Source organism: Nothoprocta perdicaria, unplaced genomic scaffold (assembly GCF_003342845.1).
Source record: "Nothoprocta perdicaria isolate Ctin4 unplaced genomic scaffold, notPer1 scaffold_27, whole genome shotgun sequence".
In the NCBI taxonomy this organism is placed as follows: domain Eukaryota; kingdom Metazoa; phylum Chordata; class Aves; order Tinamiformes; family Tinamidae; genus Nothoprocta; species Nothoprocta perdicaria.
In genome coordinates, this window is record NW_020455499.1 from 2,534,923 (window position 1) to 2,540,922 (window position 6,000).

General features: G+C 34.0%; 1 protein-coding gene across 1 annotated transcript in view; it reads left to right on the top strand.

Annotated features, from left to right (window-relative positions):
* Window positions 1-6,000, top strand: part of LRP1B (LDL receptor related protein 1B) — a 264,021-nt gene that overhangs the window by 109,157 nt on the left and 148,864 nt on the right. The gene's annotated exons all lie outside the window — the stretch shown is intronic.

Genomic DNA, 6,000 nt, shown 5'->3' on the forward strand with positions numbered 1-6,000 from the left:
TTTCTGAGCCTTGTGAATACTTCTGTGGGTTAAGATATGTGGATAGATTGCAAGTTATTAAGATAAATTTTATAGCATTTTTAACCCTTTGCCACTTAGAAATATTTAGAAACATTCAAATTTTCAAAAGACATCAAAAAAGGTAACGACAATAAATTTTTCTCTAACCTCAGGAAATCCTTAAATTGCAAAATTGCTAAATGTTATGGGGATATTGCTTCAAATTACCTTTGTTTCTTATATGCATCTTCAGCCATTCCTCCTTGTGGCAGCAAGGATAGGATGCTCTGGTTTGACTCTAAACTAGTGTTCTTCGTACTACTAGAGATCTACAGTAAAATGCTTACTAGGTAAATACTTCTCCAGTATTGAATTCTTTACGTCTAAATCAGTTGGACAGGAGAAACTTTTATGCATAGATGTTAATACAGGAAAACTGTCTTTTCTTGACTTGATTATGGATAGAAGTGGTAAGAACAGATGACCTTTACTTCAGGAAATTATTAGAGGTCTYTAATATGAGATATCATTAGGAATATTTGTTCATGCGGTTATGTGAGATGTCCTCTTTATCAACTCYTTAACTGAGATTCACATAAACTGCAATATTGATGATCCGTCTTGAGTATTGAATTCATTTTGACTTTCTGAGCTCCAAAATTTCTCGTCTTCTGGTTTCTACTTTTTCTATGCCTTTTTAAGTTTGGTATATAGGAAGTGAAAATTATGTTGCATTTGGAGTAAAACAGTGAGAATGCATAATTTTTTTTTTCTAAGCCCTTGTGTGGAATATCAGTGACTGCAAAATCACCCATTTAAGTTTATTTACTATTTAGAAAAAATGTATAAATTYTTTTAGTATCGCACACTATTTATTTTCTTGCATCTAGTTAATACTGATTTCTTTTTTCTTGCTGCTCTACTGTCAGTCCATTTGATTTTGTTCAAAACTTCTGGAGTTTCTTCTCATGTTTTAGAAATGTATCTAATAGACAACACTCTGGTCCCTGCAAAATTGTCACCATTTCCACTGATACCATTTCCAAATGTATAACAAATGTATCTACACCTTTGGAAACCTGGGATGTCCSACGTGACAGAATTTCTGATTTTGCAATATGGTACAGTTACACTGATTTTAAGATGGAAAAAAATCCTTTCTACACTTTTGTTACTGTTTCACTGAATTTAGCGTATCGTGGTCACTATCTGATTTTGGCACTTTTCCTGGTGTCCAGTATCTGAGCATGATCAAATTGGAGATGTGTTTGGCGTTTTCTATCAAGTTATATTACTTGGCTTCTAAGTTATTTATTGAACATGGTTCTTTTCCTCATCTCAGCCTGGCTGAGTATTTGTGTTTCAAGTTGATTCATTTCAGGATTAATGAACAGAGACACTGTATTGCAAGGTTTGGTTTACAGAGTGTTGTGCAGTAACATCAGRTATGTCTTGAAATTAGCATGTTCTTTCCTTAATTAGATGCATTTTGAATCATAAAGTGATAGTAGAGTATTGATTAATTACCTTAAGTTTGTAGCTAAAATGAGCAAATTGAACTTCTTTCAGCAGTTTGATTGGAGATATTTSATTGGACAAGAGTGAAGGAATAAACAAGTTTTCATGTTGTATCAGATCTTCCCAGAAATATAGTTTGCTCAAAATCAGGAAATTCAGATCACTTAGAATATCGGGCAAGTTTAGACAATCTAATGAAATTGGTTTTTTGTGTGTTGATAGGGTTTGTTTGTTTGTTTGTTTGTTTTAAAATAAAACTAGTGGTAGATAGGGAAAATTCCTTAATGATAAATAGGAGGTTTAGTAGGTTTTGTCTAATCATTCCTCAATATTGCAAACACAGTAAGTCCATGTAGTGTATGATTCTATAAGTAAGTGATATTTCTGTTTAAATTTGTATTGAAGTTTTCTTTCAGTCAGCAATAAATGAAAATCAAACATAYGTAGTAATTGTTTTAATGGGAGTGCAGGTATTAGAACAATGTGTTTTGAACATAGACTGCAATATAAACACAGCTATCAAGTTGTATTATCAGGCAATCAAAACAGACAATTACAGTATTTTATTTTTTGAAGGGATTTTTGGTTCGTATTGCCAGAATATATTCATAATGCCATTTAACCCTATTTCTTGCAGTTAACAGATTTAGTGATTATTTGATTTTTATGTTGTTCTTGATAAAGCTTCAAAAATAACACTAGAATTCCTTTAGTAACTCAAATGGTGGGAGTTTTAACTTTGCTGGATTTAATTTTGAAGTGAAAGGTGCGGCTTAGATCAAGATATTTCAAATACATACACCTTAATTTTCCAAGTCATCAGTCTTCTAATTGCCATAACACCATTCATTACATTAGCATTAATATATGAAATATATCTAGGCATTTTGCCCAGTTCTAAGTACAGTGCATAGTTGTCTTCCATAAATACTCAAACAGCCATTAATGAAAACTAATGGCCCATCAAGATTTGTATTTGGAGTAGTGCTTGAAATCTCCAAAGAACTGTCCACAATGCTAGCGTAGCAATTTTTGGCATTCAGAATTGCTGTTTCCCAATATATTGCTGCTCTTAATGCTAATTACCCAACAAAATGGATAAATACAACAATTTTAATGTATATTATAACTGAATTTCAGCAACAAGATTGTAATTAGTGATTGAAAAACATTCTTGTTAGCATAATCATGCAAATCAATCATTTAACTTCAGTTTGCTATTTAAAGACCTCAGATGATGTTGCTGGCTTTTTCCTTTCCTATTTTGTGAAGGTAAAATTGGTGAAGTCAAGTGGCTTTGTAAATCAGGAATATATTTTTATATTATTAAAGTATATTTTTAAAATAATAACAGATTGATTTAGCCTAATCCAAAAAAAAAAAAAAAAAATCAAAGATGAGTTAACTAATAAAGCTATACAGTCTTTCCAGTTCTTCCAGTTACTGTTAAATGTAACACTTGAACTTTTTTTTTTTTTTTTTTTGGTATGATTAAAATTAAATTAAATGACATAATTAAATCCCTTATTCTTTAGGTCTGTGACGTAGTTGGCCAGATAGGACCATTTCATGGTTTTTTGGCACTTAGTCGTACAAGGTTTGGCCCTCAGCTGCCAGGATTTCAGAATCTGATCTTTTCGTTACTATCTGAAATGTCAGGATTTGATTGAGCTTCAGGGTACTTAAATTCTCAGTACATTTTTCTATTTGATCTCTCCCTAACTTATGTTTATTTCCTTCTAAATTTTTTATTGCACTTTTTAAAACCACAGCAGTAGAGAATAATAAATACAAATTCAGTAAGAGTTCTGTAAATTAGACTGATAATTAAATATTTGTCCAGATGGCATGTTAACAAGTGTGGAAGAGGACAATAATAAAAACATTAAGAGGTGTATTTTGARTATTTTGCTGTGATTTGTCCTTTTAAAAGTATAAGCTTATGTTACTATTCAGCTTTTGTGTCTAGAGGACAATACTCTAAAGATGAGTAATGGGTTTATACTGTGCTCTATTATCTTGTTTCTTGTGTCTGTTGAGAAGGGAGGCAAAGGGGGATCTTTGTGATCTGAGGATAAAATTAACGACAGTGTCGGATAGGATTGAAGAAAGTTGTCTGGATAATGTGTGTGTTGTATGAGAACAGCAACAGCCTCAGTGAGTAAAGTGAAGTGGGCTCATGATTGCATTTTCAGTGGCTGAGGTGGAAATAGATTGCTTAAAGATATGCAAGTCTGCAGATTCTTTTCTTGCTTTGCTGTTTTCAGAAGTATAATTACGATTTTATCACATAAAAATGCTGAACTCTCTCGAAAAAGGTGAACTCATGCGGTGTCAGCCTGTGGCTTAGGTGGGATGTCAAGGAAGGAGCTGGGAAAGCAGTCGTCTTGCTGCAGCCCTACCAGCAAGGGTCATCAGGCATCTGAATGGAAATGAGAAACACATATTTGTAAAATTTATTCTTGACTGAGTGGTTTCTGAGTTCCTCAAGGAAATATGACGTATGCTTGTTCCTCGTTTTCTTCTTAAGGAAATCTGAATTCTGACAAAGATTATAATGTGTGTTGATTTTATTAAGGTTTTGTGCGATAGTCACCAATTAGCAGAAGCATCTCATGCCATTACTGTGAAATAGAGGCYGTCAAGTAGGGAACAGGACGCTGATGTTTCTCTTGCACCTGACAGAAGTGGCTTGCAGTGCTTTTCATTGCATTTGTTTGTCCACCACTCAAAAGCCCCAGGGAATTCTTCACTGAAATAATGCTTCAAAGCAGTGTCTGAAGGGTGGCGGTAAGAATTAGCATTGGTAAAGTGTGTTCTGTATGTTGATTATGTTGTGTGTTTCAGTCTTATCCGGACAGGAAAGGACTRTTTTCCTTTGTTTCCAGTACCTAATTAAGATGGATGAGAACAGACTGACTGAGATTARTTACAACAGAAATGAAAAGATGATTTTATAAAGGAAACAACTGATGGACTTTGCATTGATTAGGCAGGGGCTCGTCACTGTGAGAGTTTTGTTGTTATGAGTTAGACTATTTTGCAAATCAGTTTAAGTTTTCAAGTGTTTCACTTATTAAAATTACCCATTCACACTTAATCCATTCTTTTACTGTCTCTAGACTGAGCTGTTGCCATGTACTTATGTTAGGTATCTCTGTAGAGTGTTTTGTAGTTGTCACAGTTGCCAGTGAGATCCAAGTTGGATACAGTCCTCGGGCATTGCTGATTTATGATGCTTGACTGTTGTCCCTGACAATATGGTCGTGTGTAGCTGTGACATGCAGCAGAGCTGGGCTGTCATGCTGCTCTCTTCACCGAAACTGAAATGGGGCACGAGGCAGCTGTTGAAGGCACTTCTTGAGGCTGTCCTTCAGAGTTACTTTAAAGCTCGTAACTGTGCCCTTTTATGTGGACAGCTCTATAGATGGTTGCCAGAAGAGTGAAGACCATCTCTAGGAGTTCTTGTGTTATTTCTAGCCCTTGTGTTTTTCTTTCATTTGAACCCCTTCTCTCTTCAAGCCCTAGAAACAGGGAATACAAATTTTCTCTGAGATCTGCCAGAAAGATTTTCAAAAGTACACACTTCATGTCCTTTTCTTCTGTTTGTTTTATATCCTCTTTCTTTATAAATCTCTTCTTTTTTTTTTTTTTTTTTTTGCTCTGTAGTTTATGAGACTTCCTGCAGTCCATTTATACAATATTAAATGATGCCGTGAAGCACAAACTACTCAAAACTTACCTGCAAAAAGTGATAAACCTTTAACAGCAGGGAGTCTTGTCATCTTTCTCTAGATGCATAAAATGCTAACAACCTTTTTATTGTGAAAGAAGACACTCTTTCCAATGCCTTTACATTAATACTGACTTCTAGATCTTAATTTTCTTCCTAATAAAAGCTTGCRTTCCTCAGAAGCGGGTATGGTTAAATGATCAAACTCTGTATTTCTATACTTATATCACTTAAATTTCCTGTCGGATTTTAAATGAAATTTTCATGCCTAAAGCCATCTGAAATCCCACTCTTTGAAGAAATGTCACCTATGCTGCAGTTGTGTATCAAGTGAGAATCCTCTGCCACAACATGATATAACATGACTGGTGTATTCTGTGAGCATGGATTTGTGAGGATGATTTGAAATTTTATTGGATAGCAAGTTTGTCTTTTTTTTGTTGTTACATTTATTTTTCTGTCCTGTGGAGATCATGATGAAAAGTTTCACAACACAGTAGTCTCAGTATTTTCTATTTACGCAAGTGACAATTCTGAATTCTTTTATGTATTCTTTGTGGTAATTATTAACTTGAACATGCAGACCAAGTGCTGAAAACCTGGAACCTGAGTCTCTTTCATCAGTACATACATAATGAATAGATATGCATCTGATCTGTGAATACAATTCTTATGTGAAAAACTGTGGTAGATATTCAATTTAAGATGAATGTAAAAACTAATTCCTAAAGAGAAAGTAAATAAATATA